The sequence below is a fragment of the Grampus griseus genome, assembly GCF_964374135.1.
Source record: "Grampus griseus genome assembly, chromosome: 10".
In the NCBI taxonomy this organism is placed as follows: Eukaryota; Metazoa; Chordata; class Mammalia; order Artiodactyla; family Delphinidae; genus Grampus; species Grampus griseus.
In genome coordinates, this window is record NC_139004.1 from 39,508,684 (window position 1) to 39,525,908 (window position 17,225).

A 17,225-nucleotide genomic window follows, 5' to 3' on the forward strand; every position below is an offset into this window, starting at 1 on the left:
CAGGAAGCCTTGGAGAATACTTGGAAACAGGAAAAAACCAAAACCCTCAAAAAATGAGACTTGCAGAACAAAAAGTCCAGGCCCGTGACCAGATGCTACCGGCAGCTGAACACAAGGCCTCCGTGAGCAGAGAGAGGGTCTGGGAGCTGGGAGCCCCTGACAAGGGCCCTCGCAGGCATCAAAAGCAGGAAGTAAAGAACAAGTGGGGTTGCAGGCAGAGTCCATCGGCGAAAGGATGCATAGAATTCTGGACACACACATCTTACAAACTAATGAGAGCCGTCTGCTGGAGACACACAGGGGCGAGGGAGAAGGACTCTTGGCCACACTCTTGGAACCAGGCCTCTCACGGACACCTGGTCAGCTCCCAGGGAGTCGCAGGAATCATGGCCAGGAGAGATGCTTCGGGCAGAAGCATTTTGCCAGAAGCTGAGCAAAGCCCTGGTCACAGATCGTATCCTCACAAGTGCCATGAAAAAGAGAAGGTTCTATACCCACCACAGGCACTGTCGCTATTGTTAGTGCAACACTATGGTAAAACCTTCACATTCCCTTTTTTCTAGGCCAGACGTTGTAAGACCTAAAGAATATTTGCCCAGCAACTTCTAGCAGGGTTGTTGAGAATCTCTGGGGCACCTTTGGGCAAGTTAGAAAAAGGCACCCCCCACCCCGCCGGGTGGATGGCTTGCTGAGCAGGCTGGCCCCATCTGTAGGGCCATACTTATGGGCTGTGCCACAAGGGGACATGGATACAAGGCCTGGAGGATCCCAGAGCAGAAATGGCCTTTAGTATTCATGATGTGGTTGGTCATCTGGAACATTTTTCACCGTCACTGGCCAGGGCAGGGGGAGAAGACAGAGGTGGCGAGTTCTTCACCTGGTGCAGCACCCGGACTGGAAGGATGGCTGCCATACTGATGGTTGCTGTTTCCAGCTGGCCAGAAGGAGATCCAATATCTCTTGGAGGTGACCTCAGAAGTGACTGGCCTTGGAGCTCAATGGAACTGCTCCACATTAGATAGTCTCTCTCTCCCTCTTCCCCCCCCACTTTTTTTTTTTCCTGGTACGCGGGCCTCACACTGCTGTGGCCTCTCCCGTTGCGGAGCACAGGCTCCGGACGTGCAGGCTCAGCGGCCATGGCTCACGGGCTCAGCCGCTCCGCGGCATGTGGGATCTTCCCATACTGGGGCACGAACCCGTGTCCCCTGCATCGGCAGGCGGACTCTCAACCACAGCGCCACCAGGGAAGCCCTCCCTCTTTTTTAAAAGTAAACTTTTTATTGAAGTAGAACAAACACCCCAGAAAATGTCCATGTCACAAATGTACAGGCCAATGCTCCCACCCACCGAATGGACCCGTGAACTAGCTTGAGATCAGCGGATAGAAGAGCAGCACCACCCGCCACCTTCCCGCTCCTGCCAGGAGCTCCTCGCCTCCCTTTCTAGTGATCTCTCTTCCCAAGAGTAATCACTATCCTGAAATCTGAGCCCATCGGTAACTTCACCTGTTTCTTGAGCTTTACATAAATGATTGCAAATAGTCCCTAGTCTTCTATGTCTGACCTCTTTTGCTCAACAGTTACATGTTTCTGTGATATATTCACACGGTTGCATGGAATTGTACGGCACCCCATTGTAGAAATATACCACGATATTTTTTATCCATTATACTGTTGATGGGCATTCAGGCCACTTTTCTTTTTAATCGCCTTTTTATTTGATTACAGAATTAAACAAATAGTTGTTATAGAAAATGTCCCCATTTTCAATCTCATGGAGAGCTCCAGGTGCTGGAGTGCCCTGGGGGTCTTGACATCTGGGCTTCACTCCTTTCCTTCGTTGCTTAGACCCCGTGTCTCACCAACATTCACACCTCTGGGCCCTTGCCCGCCTGTCTCAGTCTCCTTTCAATCCCCCAAACCCGGGAAGAGTCCCCCTACGTGCCGCAGCACCTGCCTGCCTCTCTCCCAAGGCCTCCAGGATCTCGGGGGAGGGGTGTGTGTGTGTGGAGCCTTCCAGGGCCTGAGACCCCATCCCTGTCCGCCTCGGGACTCACTCCACTCAGTCTTCTCCCTCAATCCGGAAACTCTGCTCCTCCCTCTCTGAGGGCATCTCCCCCTCAGCTGCTAACCACCTTCATTCAGCCCCTTCCGCCCTGCCGGGGCCACACAGCGCCCCACAGCTGCAGCTCCAGCGGAGCTCACTAGCAGCCTTGCTAAGTCCACAGGATACGGCGCAGGCCTTCAAAAGGTAACCTCTGCATGGCCTTTGACATGGTCACCTGTGCTCCCTCTGACGACACTCTTCCCTTGACTTCTGGGACAGTGATTTTTCCTAACCTCTCTCTCCATCCCCACCTCTGCCCTTTCATAATCCTCCTGCACTGGTTCTCCTCCTGGGCCTGCCTCTTAAGTGTCAACTTTAGCCTAAGTTCTGGGTTCATTTCCTTTTCTGGACCCCTCCTCTCAGCAACACCAACTATGGGACCACCACCTCTCCCATCCCTGGTCCCCCCCTGCCCCACCGCCCCCCGCCCCTGCCAAGTTCAGGCTTCCGGTCTGGCCGTTTCATCTGGAGGTCCCAGAAGAGCCTCAGCATCTCAGGGAGATGCCTTTTGAATAAGAGCATATTCTGGTTTGAATTTTACATTTGAAAATGAAACCAGCGAGTATTTTCACGATACTAACCACACCGTGCAGAGCCCGGTAAAAGCAGGCAGGTGGGCTGCAGAATGACAGTCTGTTCCTCCAGCGCGTCCACGGTGCCTGGTCGTGCGGGCTGGGGGCCTCCTGCACTACCCAAGAGGTGCATCAGAGTGCCTGGCTGGCGTCAGGCCTGTGTGTTTACTGAAAGGCAACATGAGTTTAGGAAGCTGAGAAGCCACACCGGAGAGAAGCACCGCCCCGTCAGGGACTTGGAGCAAAGCTCAGCGATCCCACTCTCTACGACGGTGACTGGTGGGATTTAGGACATGCTTCAGGGAGAAATAGAAGACCTAAAATCCGGAGAGCATGCAGCTCTGAGACTCAGAGAGGACAGCTGTGCGCTGGAGAGGGACCCTAGCCAGTGCCCACTCTCTGCACCTTCATTCCCTCCTGATCATGGCCTCCACCTGGACCCCACTGGGAGACGTCCCTGTAGCCCATTCCGGCCAGCCTCCCGTGCCTGAGGCAGAGGGGCCTCGGAGGGGGTTGGAACGTGGCTCTGGAGAAGAACATGAGGAGGAACAGGGACAGGGTGATGCGTCCCCCTCCAACGAGTCATCAGATGAGGATGGAGGCCCGTCCCTGACACTGCAGTAGAGACCAGGAAGCAAAGCTGGGAGGACCCGGCGACATTCCCGGAGCCTTCGTACCTTCCCCTCATTCATTCTGTTTTCGTCTTGTCTGGAACAGTCACCAATCACACCCCTCACTAGAGGGGACCTACGTGCTTGAAGCAATGTCAGGAGAGCTAGGGCAAGGCTGGGGCAGGGTCAACCAGACCTCCATCCCCCCTCCCTCTGTGATAAAATGTGCTGCCCAAGTGAGAAGGCCAGGAGAGGCAGACAGGAAAAGATGAACCAGGCAGGCCCCTGGGGGCTGGGTGTGAGAGGAAAGAAATCAAAGACGGAAAGAAGATGCGTCCAATACTTGTACGGGTAAGAGGAATGGGTCCCCAAAAGCAAAACTCAAAAGAAGAACTGAGCGTGGTTGTTTCTGAATAGAGAGCTGTAGGGTAGGGTAGGGTGGTATGAGGAGGCTTGGTGGGCTGTGTCTTACGTAAGAGGGGTAGGGGGTGGGAATGGGGCACAAAAAGAGAATAATTAAATTCCCAGCTGCAGGAGCGGGAGGGGCTGCGGAGCCACAGCTCGGGGAGTAGGGAAGTGAGTGGCGGCACCCTTGAACTTCGTGGTGGACAGACTTATGGCCTCCAGTGTGGCCTTGAGATGAGGACAAGGGTCTGGGCACCCCTGAGCACAGGAGGCCGGTGAAACGATGGGATCGTCGGCAGAAAGAAAAGTAGAACCTCATCTGAGCCCGACACAAAGCCAGGAGCTTCCACACCTGAGGCCAACCTGAGGCTCTATTCACTCTACCTCAAGAACATATTATAGGGCTTTTTCTAGTCCAGTGAAAGGTGCCAGGAAGCTCAAGTGTTCAAGAAAGAAGAAGGCTGAGCTGGGCTGTGTGTAGCATCTTCCAGTCGCTAAGGATATGTCAGCAGGGATGGAGGATCAGTTCCTGAAATCCTACGCGATCAGGTCCAGGACACCCTTTGGGGCTGGAAGGACCCATTTTGCAAAGCAGGTAGTTTCAGGAGAGTTTTCTAAGCTGAAAAGAAATTTAAAGTAGGGTTTAGATACATCGAGAGCATGAGAGAGCCTCCATAAAAGTTATGGGGGGAGTGCTGGGAACCCCCGCTCCCCTCTGGGGCCACAAGTTGGCAGGGGGCCGGGCATGGCGTTTCCGACATTCCAGGCCACTGGGTAGCGTGCAAGGCATTGTCGCCTATGAGCTTTTCCTGTGTGTGGTGAAGATAAGGCAGGTGAAGAGCTTTGGTCTGTGTAAGAAACCAGAGTGGCTTCCAAACAGCCATGGGCCCGAGAGTCTCAGCAGAAAGCAGAGCTCGTGAGCGCAAAGCTTGGGGTGAGGGGTGAGGGGCATGTGGTCTGGCGGGAGCAGTGAGGGACCCCCCGCCATGCTGCCATGTCTCCAGTTCTGGTCCAGGTCCGAGGCCCCGAGGGCATCCCCCGGCACCGGCTGGGGGGCCATCGTGAGAACTGTAATGGCACAGCACCTGCCAGCGCGTACACGGGGCTGCAGGGCAGAGAGGAGGAGGGGGTGAGTTGGGGGGCTGCTTCCCACCACTGCGCCCCTTCTCCCCCCCCTGACAAAGGGTCCTCCAGCAGGTTTAACTGCAGATAGAGGTGAATGTGTGTCCTTGTCCCATGCCACCAATGCCAGAAGCAAATCTGTTTCCAGCACTTTCTTTTTTCCACTCTTCTGTCTGGGACCCTCTACCAAGCAGTTCCAAGCTTTTCTGGCCTCTCCTGTTATTCTCCCCTAGGATTATCTGCTGCTACGCACAAGTGGCCACCCGCAGGTGGAAAGGCAGTGTTTCCTTCCAAAAGCCGTGGTCCCTTTCCTACCCCTCTACCCCTCAGGGCTGACGGTTTCCCTGCCCGGAGGGCTCCCGTTCCCGTTCCTCACTTCCTGCTGCCTTCTCCTCCCTTCCTGCCCATCTCAGCTGCTGTGTTTTTCCTTCTCCAGAAGCAGCAGTTGCTGAGACAGGAGCCGGGAGAAGGGAGAGTGGCCTGACCACCTGCTGGCGGAGCTGAAGTGGTCCCAGCCCTCGCTGGCATTGCAAGGACTTTGAGGGCAAAAGGAGGAAAAAGACATCCGTCCGCCAGGAGTTCAGCTCCCCTCCCACCCTCAGATGGCTTCTGCATCCAGCTCCTCCAGAAAGACCATTCCAGACTCAGATTGGCCCTCCTCCAAGAGCAGAGCCTTCTTGGCCTGCAGCAGAATTCGAAGGCGACAGGTCATCCTGCCGGGAAGTTCCATCTGGAGCCTAAAAGAGCACAACTTGATTGCTAGTGCCGTGCAAATGGGCAGGTCTCGAGCACCTGGGGATCCCCACGCCCTCTCCCCAAGTGGGGAACGAAGACCAGGATGCTCAACACAAGGTCAATAGTGTAGGGAATGAGACAGAGTGACAGCAGGTGACCCTAAAAAGTGGAGCTCAGTCTGGAAGGTGACAATGGGAGAAGGCCAGGGTGTTCAAGGAGAAGGAAACGTGTCCTCCTCGAGATTCCCAGGAGGGAACCCAGGTCACCAGGTCATTGCCACCCACCTCTCTCCAGGCCCTCTCTGCACCCCTGGCTCCACCACTGCCCCCAGACCTCTTCCTCCCACTGCTCCCCCAGCCCCTGTGGCTTCAAGGTGGCCTGAAGGACAGGCAGGAGCCATCAGAGGGAGCTTTGCTGGCTAATGGGAACCCCTGAGACATGGCAGAACCAGATGTACCTGGTGGGTTACCGTCTCTCGTGTGCGGCCCCATTTCCCTCTGTGTACGAGTGTCATCCACCCCCTTCTCCCAGGAGTATCTTTGACGTCCCTCCCGTTTCTCTCCACTTCCACACGATGGCTGGGGGCCAGAATCTGGAGCTGAAGTCACAGGGAAGAGTGTCACAGTCCCGGTCCTGGAGGAAAGGCTTGCCTCTCCCCCTTTCACCAGCTCCAAGCCGTTCTGTGAGGCCCGACGTGTGGGGGAAGGCGGCCAGGGGACAACGAGGAAGCCACGAAACACACTAACCTTCCCCTCATCTGAAGCCTGCTTTCCCTGACGGTGCCCCTCTTCCAACTCCTCTAAAATAGCAAGGCTGCTCTTCTTCTGTCCATCCCAAGCCCGCCAGCGCCCCCTGGCTCCTTGCCCCATCTTCCTGACCATTTTAAGTCCTTCCTTGGTGACACTTCCTCTTCCTCTTAGAGTCCCACCCCCACCCCCACCCCTGCCACCGCCTGACCCTCTTCTTCCCATCTTCATCTATCAGCAGCCCCAGGGCCTCCTGCGTTCACCTTCCTGAAAGGCTTAGAAGGGTGCCTGGCACATAGTAGGTGCTCAATAAATATTTGTTGAATGAATGAATTGAAGCTCTGGCCTCAGATGGGTTTTATCTTTGCCCCAATACTGCCCCTACCTCAACAACTCTCGAGGGACTCGGTCCCCACTCTTCTCCACCCATCCTCATAGCCAAACTTCGAACCCAGACATCCCCTAAGGGGCCCATCCTGGCTCTCCACAATTCTCTCCAATGCTCATCTCTGCAGTTGCTCATCCCAACTCGCAGGTCTCCAGTTCCATATCTTGTTTCTCTGCCTCATGGTCAACCCACTGAAAATCCTCCACTCCCCTCCCTTCGTGCCATCCCCAGCATGGGAACTGTGTGAACTTTCATTTTCTCTAGTCTTGCACTTGAGCTTTGCCAAGAGAAAGCAGAACTACTGGTTGTCCCATCACAAAGGTGTGATTCACCAGGCAGCTGGGCCCTCCTCCACCGCCAGCGAGCTGGCCGTTCACGAACACTTTTTTCCCATTCCCAGACCTTTGCCCTCAAGACACTGTCCCCACTCCCAGCCGGCTCCCTTTCCGTGACATAGCCACTCTCAATTCCCTGATAAGAACCAAGGTCTCATCAACTCTGAACTCCCTCCCTGGCCCTCCAACCTCAGGTTATCCATCCAAATCCCCTCCCCCACCCCAACATGCTCCTCACCCTTTTAGGCTAATTCCTCCACTTGGGCCCTTGGGTCCACCCCAGGCTGGCTCTCCAGCCACATATCCCTCTCCCCAGTGTCCTGTGAGATTACTTATGATCTTACCTCCCTCCCCTCAGCCCACCAACATGCCAACCCCTCCCATTAGCTATAAACCTTCCCTCCACCACGCCTCTTCCTTAAGCTAGCATCCTCTTTCAAAAATGGCACTCACCCAGAAAATTTCTGGAAGATCCTCACCGTCTGTAGACAGCTTGCCCATCCGTCCCCCCAACTCCACCCAAGCATTGGCTTCTGTTCCCCAGGGCAAATGAATCTGAGCTCCCAGAGTGCAGGATTCCCTCTTCCTTCCACACCCTATCCTTTTCCCTTTCCTTTTTATCACAGAATACATATTTACCCAAATCATACCACAGAGAGAGTCAAATAGTGTGACTCCCCTCTTAGCCCACCCTGAATCCCATTCTCCAGAGGAAACAAGTTAAAAGTAGAGTATGTATGTATCCTTTCAGACTATTTTCTATGCACAAACACACATAGTTTCATGCACACAGTAGAAGTTTGTTGTAAAAACAGAAATGGGATCCTAGTGCACACACTGTTCTATAGCTTCAGTGAACGGATCAGTGGATTTCCTGGTCAGTGGTCGCATCGCCGTCACTCTTGGTGAGGCTGCATTGTATCCTACCCAACGGGTGTAACATGGATTTAGCCGCTCCCCAATTAATGACTTTAACATTACAACACTGCCACAACTATCCCTGCATGTAGGTCCTCACAAAGTTACTCAAGTATCTCTGCTGGGGAGGGTCCCCAAAGTGGAACTGCTTTTTATGTTTCAAACGGCCCTGCAACCAGTCTGTCCCAGCTTCCCTGCCCACCCACGGCGCAGGGCAGCTTCTGCTCAGGCCTGGGCGGGACTTCCTGGGTTCTGCGGCAATGGCCCCGCCCCCCACTTCCGTCTTCAAACTCTGCAGTAGAATTTCTTCTTCTTCTCAAACCTCCCCTGCCCCTCCACACTGGCCCATCTTCCTCTGCTGACCTCTTGAAAGTTGTTTCCTGAATTTCTCCGTTTGCTTTCTGAATGGCCTCCTGTATCATCTTTCTGCTAATGGGTCTCAGATGGGCCTTTAACCCCCTCCCTGCAGCTCCAGAACCCTTTCTTTACATGTACCTTATGGAGCCGGGCAGCCAAGCCATTCAGGTGAACTGCCCAATGAATGAGGGTTGCACAGGTGAGTGTGAGGAAAAGAACTCAGGTTGCCCCTTCCATTCATACATTCTACAAATATTTATTGAGTACCTATTAAGTGCTGGGGCGTGGCAAGAGAGGCTTGGGAAAATGGTGAGCAGAACCAGGCAAGGCCAGTCTTGGAGGAAAGAGGGACATTAATCAAATAATCACACAAATAAATGTATGATTTCAAAGTGTGCTAAATGCCACAAGAGAGTGGCTTATGGAGATGTCCCTGATGGCTGCCGGGTCCAAGGGGCCCGGGAAGATGCTCCCCACGGAATGACATTGGAACTGAGATCTGAATGATGGGCAGGCTTTGAGCAAGTGAAGCAGGTCAGCGAAGAGCTCTCTGCACTGGAACAGAAGGCCTGGCCAGAGGGGGAGTAAGGCATTCCAGGGACCTCCAGAAGAGAGGGCAGTGTTTGATATTTACCTGAGGGCTCGGGAAGCCTTGCGGGCAGAGAGGCAGGCAGTGGGCTAAATAAGATGTGTGTTTTGTGAGATTCCCACTCTAGACCTCGCCTGCATTTCTAGCCACAGGAAATAACAGAAAAACACTTGTTTCCCCTGCTTTTCCCTCTCAGACCACGAGACCTCAGATTCAGGATGCACTGATGGGGGAGAAGCAGGAAGCAGAGGTCTTTGCCCTGCCTTTCAATGATTATCCTGGTTCCATCCCTATACTCTGCCTTTGCAGATGCAACCCAATTCCCTCAGCTGGATGCTCTAAACCTTCCTACAAGTCACTGGGGAGAGAAAGTTAGAATCTGGACCGAAGCAAGGGTGGGCAGTGTAGGTTGGCTTTTGACCAATCAATCTACTCTTCTATTCTACTAAGCCCGCCTCTGGCCCCTAGAACGTGCTCTTCCCATCTCTGTGGATCTGTGCCAGGCCATGCTTTCTCACTGGGTGTGTGGACAGTTTCTGGTTTTTCATTCACTGGTATTTCCTCGTCTTGGAATCTGGGCACCTCTCAAAAGAGACTAAGAACTGCTGACCCCTGCACAGAAAAGAAAGCCACTTAACTTGGCCATTGGCCACCGGCCTCATCATCTATCTAACTTAAACCTCTCCAAATGGTGCTCTGACCACTGACCAGAGGATCCCACGGGCACCATCGTGAACAACAGAACAGGTGGCGTAGGGTCTGGAGCCCCACCCCAGCTGCCCCTCAGCCTTTCACCCAAGAACCATCCATTATCTGCCCAGAGAGGCCACACTGACCTCCAGCCAAGAGACTGCCTCCTTGTCTCCGTAGGAGGTATGCCCTGCCTCTATCCCTCAAGAGATTAGCCCTCCTCCCCAACACCTCCACTGAATTTTGAAATACATTAGGGTGGCCCTTCTCCTTTTCACAGCACCTGGTCTATCCTGTATTTGATGCCTCAAGCTGTCCCTCAACTAACACAAGAAATGCCGAGGTGCAGCCTCCTTCCCTGGCCATCCCACCCCCTTGTCTGCAGCTGAGACCCATGGTGTGAGGACTTAAAAGTTCTCCAAGAAATAGGCCACCCCCATTGCACAGCAGCCCTACACACATTAGTAAGCCCACTGTGACATCACCTGAGTTCACCCTGCGCTGTCCACACTGATTATCAACCACTAAACCTTCAAAGTCGAAAGCATCCGCCAAGGGCTGGGTCTCTAACTTTGGCCTTGTGGGAAAGAGGGGAATCTCCAGGAGGGACGTACCTATCTGGGAGACCAACCCTCCTTTCTGGATTTTGGTTCTGAAAGTATGGAATAAAGAGCCCAATTCCATTCCATTTCAAAGACCTCTGATGAAGAGGCAAATGTTTATTGCAATAACAGCACCGAGAGATTCTGAAACAAAGATGGAGCTAAGCCGTTCAGGAGACCAAAGCTTTCAGGAATTAAACGCTCCATTAATTCATGGAGAAAAAGGTGTGTGGGTGATCTCTGGACTCCTTTCACCTGGACAGCCACATGGCTCCCACCAGAGTTCTAGCACCTGCTGTTTGGGCCCCCGTCCAGGTGTTGCTGCCTCCTGGCCCAGGCCGCGTGCTGGCTTAGGGTCAAAATGGGCTGAAGTGCGCTAGTGGAGATAGCCCTCAGCGACCCCAGTTCACCCACAAAACCTTGGGAACACTTCTGCCACAAGGGTAGCACCTGCTTATGGGTGCAGGGCCCAGGCCAGTTCCGGCAGCTCCTCTACTCCAGTCTTTAAGAAACTCTTCCAATATTTGATGAGAGTAGATATCAGAGGGTGTAAAGTACTTTTCCTGGGCATCCTTTCAATTCCCAGCTGGTCTCAGTGAGCTGCAAACTATTCAGAGAAGGTATGATGAACTCACTTCTCTCTGCCCACTGACCAGGCCTGGCGAGAGCATCATCCCTCCTACTCCATGGAAACAGGAACTGGGCTGCCCAGTCCAGAGCAGTCAGCCATCCACTCTGTCCAGGCATGTAAATGCAAAGCCCCCTGATGGGCTCCCCAGAAGCCCTGCTCCTTCCAAAGTTGAAAACAATGATGATCTGCTAAAAATGCCAAAACTCCAAAGGAAACTGCTGGGAAAAGGAGGCAAGGGACTTGGAACCCCCAGAACACCAAGTTGGGAGGGGAGTGTCTTCTCAGGGTTGGTCTAAGATCTTCCCATCGCTGCCCCCTAACTCGTAGTCATCCTCAGAGGGGTGTGTGTCTGAGGGCCCAGGTGAAGAGGGCTCGAGCAGAGCCTCCAGGCTGCATTCAGGACATGGTGTTTTCCCAGGCAAATAGTCGTCTGCCTGCTGGCGGGGGCAGGGGGCAGGCGTGTGTGATGGAGTGGGTGGGGATGGCACTGTCTTCCACCGCCTATTGTTCTAGGAGTCCACGGACAGCCCTCTTGTGGCTGTGGGCAGTGGTCAGCTGTGCTGGAGCAGCTGTCTCCAGGGGCTTTTCTGTGGGGCCGGTGGGAGGCTGGGGGCGGGGGGGGGGGTGACTAAGGGACCGAAGGGGAAGGCGCACTGTCACAGCACTTTCTCCTCCACATCTGGGTGCAGGTTTTAACGCACATTTCTTGGCAGAAAGGCATCTCAGTGCAGTTTTTAAGCTTCCGTCCCCTCCTCCCAAGCCTTCTGATTAATATCTACTATGTGAATCATTTATTGGGAACAGAGGTGAGAGTTGAAAGAGTGTTGAGTGGACATCCTTGGCTAATCAATTTATTTGAAGAGCCTTACGTATTTACTACAAAGCAAACTGCAGATTTCCCTGACCCTGGAAGTCTGTGCTCCTACCACCCTGTGCCATGAGTATTTCCAGCTCGCCTCCAGCCTGCTGCCTGATCTTTCATCTCCCCTATCCCAGCCAAGGTGTCTCCTCCTATTGGGATTCTAATTTGATCTGAAGAAAGAATTGTCATCTGTCCTTCCCTCTCCAACCGGAAAAGATGAACCCAAGTCCTTGGCTTGGACTAAATGGTTACTCAGTGAGATGTGGGCGCTGTCGTGCCAGGCTTCCAGCCAAGTTTTCCCAGGCTAGGCCATTAAAACATGTTTGGGATCAAGAAGTACCTGAAAATCCAAACAAGGGCTGCAGGGCTAAACGACCCCTTGTGCGTCTCCCCACAGGGCTCTTCTCACGGGGGCAGTTGGGGGAAGCTGGGGAACACTTGCCCCTCCAGCCCTAAATCCACAGCAACCTTGGGGGCGGGCCGGCTACGCACTGGGGCAGCTTAAAGCATTTTGGGGGTCAGGGTGCGGCGATAAATGATCCAAACAGTCAAAGGCCCTGCGCTCCACAAGAATTTACAGCCCCGGAGGTGGTCAAGCCTGTACCTCATGTTTTTCTGCCCAATCAGGGTGAAGAAAGGAAAGGCGAGCTCTCCCGCAGCAACCTCCTCTTCCCTGACCTCTGCCAGCCCCGAGCTTGGGGCCACCCTGGATCTGGAATTGCTCCTGGCTGGTGAGAAACTGAGGTGTTTTGGAAGTCCACAGGGATTCCCAGGTCCACCAGAGCCCCATTTCATCCTCCAGCAGCTGCCCTCTGGCCTCAGGGGCTCTGCAGCAGCAGACAGACGGTCTGAAGGGCAGGTGCAGGGAGCAGCGGCAGGTAAATCATGGCCGGGTGAGCCCCTCTGCCCCATTACTAATCTTCCCATCTCCCCAACACTAATCCCACCTAGAGCCATGGTCCAGAATTTGCTGGTGGTTCTACAGTCTAAGGTGAGAGCATCTCCTCCTGAGAGTCCACCTTTACTTGGAAGGCCTGGGGGACGAGGGGCGCAAGGGAAGATTTGCTTTGTTTCTGCCTGGACCCCCAGGGGTATCACTGTCTCAAGACCACGTTTTTAGGTGAATTCCTCACTGTCTTATGTTTGTGGCTAATGTTCATCTGTGGGCCCCACTGTAAATATTAGAGACACGTATCCAGGGAAGGAGGAAAACTCTGCAGTAACTGGAGACGTTGGGCCAAGGAGGGATGGATGGATGTCTTGGGCCCAGAGACATACGATGACCACAGAAACAAAAGTAATCCGTTTCAAGTAGCTGACACCCAGCTTCCATTTGACCTCACGCACAGGTAAGGAGCCATCACGTACTTTATTTTGCCTCCCCAAAAGGGGACTTGTGATCCTGGAGCTGAGGAGAGAAATGAGCATCCCTGCTTCTTCCCAGGCAGAGCTGCGAGGGGCTGGGGCTGGGGGCTCTGCCTATGGCTAAAGTCTAGAAGGAACCATGACTATGACCGCAGACATGACAGTCTCCCTTTGCCTTGTCTAGTATTTGATAGTTGTCACTAGCCCCTTGCAGGGGTCCCTGCAAGATAAGATGCTGCTCCCAGCCCCAGCGCAGATCCTGGCAGGGACTACTGTCCACAATTCTCTGATAGTTCTCAGTTTTCTGGAGGCCTAATGCTGCTGTTCTTATCTGCTCTTCTTGTGAGTGAGCTCATCTTTTGGGGCGCCTCTATGTGGGCAAAGTGGGAAACCACTGTCCCTGTGGGGGCCTGGGCCTGAGCCCCAAGGGCTGGGGCTACACTGAGCCAGGGGAAGCCTATTGAGTCCCTATGTCTCCACAGTGAACTCTGCAGAGCAGGTGAGGGAGTTTGCCTCGGAAGAGGGTCTGGAAATCATTCATATTAACACAAGCTTTATGTGTGGCATGTGATGACAACCAGGGCGTGTAGCCCTGATCCACATCTGAGAATCTCCCACTTCGTAGCCTTTAAAGCCCTCATGGCACACACGAGCCCCTACGTTCCTGGAGCAGCAAGCTGTCTCGGGACCTTTTGGGGATGTTCTTGTGGGGGCTCTGTTTCCTGGGCTTTGGGGACCAAAGGTTAGCGCCAAGCAGAAAGAGCATAGCATACAGGGGAGGATGGCCTGTCACCCCTGGGGATGGGGCAACTCCAGAGAGCACAGTGGGGTGGACGCTGAAGCTGGAGACTCAAGTCACCAGCAAGGGTACAGGGCCTTCAGTTCCTTCCCAACTCTGAGATTCTGCCCAGTGTCAGGACCATTTGTCACCCACCTCAGAGACATTTCCCTTTCCACCCTGATCTCTTTGGCCAGGCAGGCCCAGGGCTTCCTTGGCTCCTGTCTGTAGGAAGTTAGCCCAGGCTGACCGGGCAGGCAAGAATATATAATCTCCATGCATTTTTTAGGGAGTAGGAAGGTACCTTGGGGGATTTACTGCCATGGCTCATAGATAACCCAGTGTCCACCCAGAAATCCTTCACGGCCCAGTGGGAAGGGAACTTCCTACTGGCTCTTATACATTTCCGGAAGGCACATCCAAGTTATCTACAAGCGGGAGCAAAGGAGGCCTGCTCAGGCTCCATTCTCCAGTAGTTAAAGCTCACGTTGAGCTTCCTCCTTGGATACTTCACGTGATTTCAATCAGCTCCCCAGTGCCTCCCCACCCTGCTGCTGCTGTGGAGCTTATAAACATGCCTGTGGTTTGGGCCTTCAAAATACGGTCAAGTATGTGCATCGCCAATGCCAACCCTGTGCCAGTTCAGTGCTTCGGCCGCAGGGGCCCAGAGGTGAATGAGGCCACCAGGGAGTCTGCCTCAGGTTGGAAAATCAGACGAATATAAGGGGATAGCGTCGCCTCGGTGACCTTGCACATATCCACATATGCCACACAGGCAAAGTCTTGAACCACAGCTAACCTGAATCCTGGCCTGACGCCTTGTGATCCTCCCAGAACCTAGGACAGAAGCCAACTCCGAAGCCATCCCCATGCCCTTCACTTTCTCCCCAGGGAGGCTGTCGTGAGACAGTTTTCGCCTCTGGGTTCTAGCCAGAAGAGAGAATATTGGGATGGAAAGAGCTCCTTTCCATAGGCTCATGATGGAAAAACTAAGATGCGAACACTCATGCCTGCTGGATTCAAGGCCTGGATACCCAGAACCTTTGGAACTCAGGGTCAGGCTCAAAGATTTTCCTGTACTCTGGATTAATCTGTGAAACAAAGGTATTTCTCTGAGGCTCTTAATATAGGGAGCCTAGTAAGGCCCCAAACTTCCCCTCTTCCTCCATTTTGCTGACAAACAGGATTCCGCGGTCAGGACATGTCTTCCAAAGATAGCTGAGGACTCTTAGCAAAAAGCTGATGAGATGTCTGGTGCTGGGTAACCTGGAGCACTGCTTCACCCTCTTCCCTTCAAGCCCTCCTCAGCCTTTTACACCATGACACCCCACCCGGTCCTCATGTAATAACCTTGGAGTTTGCCCATGCTGTCACCTGATTGAAGTCCATCAGATTTCCACCTTTCCCACCCCGAGGGCCTGTCTGCTGGAGCTGCCACTGACTCCTGCTCTGTAAGAGCATGCTCCAGCCCATTCCCTGCACACATGCTCCTCTCTGCCTCTCCCCACAGCCCCTCCATGCCAGCATTTCTTCAGGATGCCCACAGTTGCCCCTGCAGAGGCAGTCCCAGCAAGCTCATCTCACAGGAACCAAGCTGTAGGCTGGGCTATACATGCTGCTAAGTGCAACTTTAAAAGAGATAAAGTTTGCAGATCCCGGCCCCCCAGAGCTCCCCACAGTGTTATGACCCGTTGGAGGGGTACAGTTGCTTGCTTTCCATTTGGGGTCCAAATCCTGCACCTCTGTGGTGAGCGGCCTCCACCACAACATACTCCATCTAACTTGACGCCCCTGCAATGCCTCCCCTCCGCTCAGAAGCCCACAAGCCCCTTCAGTTCCAACGTCGCCCTTCGCCTGCTTTGGGATCAGGCAGTGACCAAGAACAGACGCTCCTGGCAGCAGTAGGACTGACGGCCCGCGACCCGCCGAGGGCATAGCAGGTGGATGGTCCTCTCCCTCTGGGACCAAGGGGGGCCGCGAACCGAGAAGCGTGGGGGTCTCTCTCCCGGCTCCCCAGCCTCCAGGAAGGCGCCCCCCATCCACGCTTCCTCCCGCACCCCATCCTCGGACCCTCCTGCTGGTCAAGACCCGCTTTCGCCCTCAGGGAGCTCTGGGTGGATCTGCCGCGCGGCAGGACTGAGGAAGACGTTGGGGATGACAGTTACACCGAGGCCTCCGCGCGGCGCGGGGTGAGGAGGGGCTTCCCTCAACGCCCCGCCCCTGCCCGCCTCCAACGGCCAGCACCGCCCAGAGCTCCCCCACCCGGGGGTGGAGCCGGCAGCGCCCCGCCCCGCGCCCCGCCTCGCCCCGCCCCGCGCCACACTCCCCAGGCCCGCCCTACCACCGGTCACTGGCTCAGAGATTACCAGATTCCCCGGGGGTGGGACTCTGGGGACCTCTGCCTCTCTGGGCTCCTGGGCCCGGGGTTGAAGACCAACTCAGAGGGTTTCCCGAGACATCCTGATTTCAAATATCCTGTCCTGTCATCAGAGTGAGCTGTACTCCCTGTGATTTAGAGAACGGCGCATTGCGTGCACTCTCTAAAGAGCCCCAGATTGAGCAGAATAGAAGCGATTGAGGATCGCTGTGGAAGGTCCCAGCTAATCCAGATATCTTGACCCACCAGATTTGTCCCTAGGGTCAGAAACACCTTTTTTGGGGGGGGGGTAGGGCTGGGAAGGGGGCCTATAGACGTTATCTTCCCAAGGCTTTGGCCTTGAGAAGGAATGGACAGTGCCAAGGCCAAGACCTTTGAGCAGGAGAGAGGTGGGTGTAGGGTCTGCCCGACCTCTAGTATTTGCATCTCACCAAGTTAGACTGAGAGCCCTGCCCAGAATTTGGGGCACCTTCCAGCCCCACTCCTCTCTGAACCCTCCAGTTCCTCCCCATCCTCCTTGAGGTCAAAGGATCTTCTTAGCTCCCTCAAGAAAAAAAATACGGGCCTCAGAGTTTCTCCACCAGCCGCCTCCTCCCTCAGGGAGTGGGTGGGCTGCGTTTCCCACCATATTCCGTTCCAGACAGAGCCTCTGATAGTCAGTAGGGCCTCCTCCCTGGAGCCCCTCCCTCCCTCCCTGCCCTTCTGCCTCACTTAGATCCCAACTCCAGGTGAGGAGATGGAAACTGAGGTGAAAAGACAGAAGATGAAAAGTAATTTCCTTTCCTTCTAACCCGTTCTAATAGGAAGGAACCTGGAGGAAATGGAATTTAATAAACTGAAAGTGGTTACAACCAATCTCTGACATACTTCCCACCTCACCCCCTTCCATCATTGCTTTTAAATAACTGAAGACCTTTTACAAAATGTAAAGTGAATTGGCTAGTCCTTGAGGCAAACAAAAGGTGGCTCTGAAATTATACCATTTGTGTTAGCATAAATCCATTAAAACAGAAAGTCTGTTTTAATCCACATTTTC